Source organism: Schistocerca nitens, chromosome 2, assembly GCF_023898315.1.
Source record: "Schistocerca nitens isolate TAMUIC-IGC-003100 chromosome 2, iqSchNite1.1, whole genome shotgun sequence".
NCBI lineage: Eukaryota > Metazoa > Arthropoda > Insecta > Orthoptera > Acrididae > Schistocerca > Schistocerca nitens.
In genome coordinates, this window is record NC_064615.1 from 737,242,544 (window position 1) to 737,245,612 (window position 3,069).

A 3,069-nucleotide genomic window follows, 5' to 3' on the forward strand; every position below is an offset into this window, starting at 1 on the left:
CGTTTACCAATTGCGGAAGAGGTCGATATTGTGTTGATGTATGGCTATTGTGATCAAAATGCCCAACGGGCGTGTGCTATGTATGCTGCTCGGTATCCTGGACGACGTCAGCCAAGTGTCAGGACCGTTCGCCAGATAGTTACGTTATTTAAGGAAACAGGAAGTGTTCAGCCAATGTGAAACGTCAACCACGACTTGCAACAAATGATGACGCCCAAGTAGGTGTTTTAGCTGCTGTCGCGGCTAATCCGCAGATCAGTAGCGGACAAATTGCCCGAGAATCGGGAATCTCAAAAATGTCGGTGTTGGGAATGCTACATCAACATCGATTGCACCCGTACCATATTTCTATGCACCAGTAATTGCATGGCGACGACTTTCAACGTCGTGTACAGTTCTGCCACTGGGCACAAGAGAAATGGCGGGACGATGACAGATTTTTTGCACGCGTTCTATTTAGCGATGATGCGTCATTCATCAACAGCGGTAACGTAAACCGGCATAGTATGCACTATTGGGCAACGGAAAATCCACGATGGCTGCGACAAGTGGAACATCAGCGACCTTGGCGGCATTATGGGAGGAAGGATAATTGGCCCCCATTTTATCGGTGGCAATCTAAATGGCGCAATGTATGCTGATTTCCTATGTAATGTTCTACCGATGTTACTACAAGATGTTTCACTGCATGACAGAACGGCGATGTACTTCCAACATGATGGATGTCCGGCATATAGCTCGCGTGCGGTTGAAGTGGTATTGAATAGCATATTTCATGACAGGTGGATTGGTCGTCGAAGCACCATACCATGGCCCACACGTTCACCGGATCTGACGTCCCCGGATTTCTTTCTGTGGGGAAAGTTGAAGGGTAAATAGCTCTGAGCACTATGGGACTTACCTTCTGAGGTCATCAGTCCCCTAGAACTTAGAACTACTTAAACCTAACTAACCTAAGGACATCACACACATCCATACCCGAGGCAGGATTCGAATCTGCGACCGTAGCAGCAGCGCGGTCCCGGACTGAAGCGCCTAGAACCGCTCCGCCACTACGGCCGGCAGTTGAAGGATATTTGCTATCGTGATCCACCGACAACGCCTGACAACATGCATCAGAGCATTGTCAATGCATGTGCGAACAATGCGGAAGGCGAACTACTCGCTGTTGAGAGGAATGTCACTACACGTATTGCCAAATGCATTGAGGTTGACGGACATCATTTTGAGCATTTATTGCATTAATGTGGTATTTACAGGTAATCACGCTGTAACAGCATGCGTTCTCATAAATGATGAGTTCATAAAGGTACATGTATCACATTGGAACAACCGAAATAAAATGTTCCAACGTACCTACCTTCTGTATTTTAATTTAAAAAACCTACTTGTTACCAATTGTTCGTCTAAAATTGTGAGGCATATGTTTGTGGCTATTACAGCGCCTTCTATCGCAAAGCGAAAAAAGTGGTCCAACTAAAACATTCATATTTCTTTACGTACTACACTAATATGTAATAAAAAATGGGAGTTCCTATTTTAAAAAACGCAGTTGATCTCCGTTTGACCTGTGGCAGCGCCATCTAGCGGGCCAACCATAGCGCCATCTGGTTTCCCCCTTCAAGATAGACAAGTTTCGTTCTTTGTAGTTTTCTCGATGACGCTTATTTCGTGAGATATTTGGCCCGGTCACGATCAACGGACCACTCTGTATAGTTCCTCGATGACGGGAATCGAGAATCTCGACGATTTTTGCCTTTTATCGATATCGATGGTGGCGCGATATAGGTCCCCGGAACTTCAAGATCTCCGAGAATGCTTTAATTTAATTTTTTTTTGTATTTTCGCATTTTTTTTTCTTTTTTTCATTAATTTTGGAGTTACACTGGGTGGTTGTAATTAAAGTACAACTACTTACAGAAGTCCATTGTGGGCTGTAGTTATCATACGGCACCGAATCTCGGTGGATATGCTAATGCGTTACTGAGGAACCGATTTACGCTGAAAAAAAAAATCTAGATCCAGTTTTGGCCATCAGTTGCAAATCTGGCGCTATGAATGCAAGAAAGACTACAGAAATATTTCGGTGTGTAATTTATTAGGAACAAGAGGTGGGCAGAAGAGATCGGACAAGTGAGAAAGCCAAAGTGTTGACCGTGTCACCGTTACACAGTTTATTCCGTGTAAGCTTCTGAGACGTCGACGATATGCTGCATCCGTAAAAGCAAGTTATCAACATTTGTTTGCAGCATTTATGGTCGAATCTCCTCGATGTCTTCCTAATACCGGCCAATAGAAACACTTTCTTCTTACTGGTAGGAAATAAAACTTTCTCATGTATCTGTCAAAGCCACGAAGCTATTTGGAACTGTATAAATGACATTTTTTGTAGGGACATAACATTTTATGGCTGCTGTTCTTTCTCTCGAACTTAAATCTGCTTCATACAAGCACATATTACCAACAATGCAAGGGCTGTTGGAAATATTAAATCTTCATGAATGTTGAAGAGGCAAATTATTCGGAATAACTGGCATCAGCTCTAAGGCTAGACTGAACATGACACTAGGCACTTAAGTGACGAACGTGGTAAACGCCGTTGGCTTTGTGTGACCAGTGAACGATGTGGCGCGCCTTAGCCTTTCTCCAATCAGCCTAGTAGATCCCAGTCACTGACAGAGATCAAAATGGTGGTTTTTCAGCACGGGTGCTATTTCGCAAATCTCTTACGTACAGGGCTTAGGCAAAGATTAAATTCACAGTGAGCACCAGCAGAAATGATTTGATCAACTGTACCACCGGCAATGGAGGGTGAAGCTTTGACAATGCCAGCCACTCGTGCTGGCGAAACGTCAGAAAAAATCATTAGATGAACGTCGGCCGAAGAACCCGAGACAGAAGCCAATAGGCAGTTTGTCAACAAGTGGCCACGAAAGCCTCAACAATTTTGTGTGTACCTAGGATACCTACTTCACACTCTATTTGTCCGCTCCAGTTGATCTATACGCAAACCGATTGGTTTGATTTTTGGAGAGTTGAACTCTAACACACACACATACACACACTCAT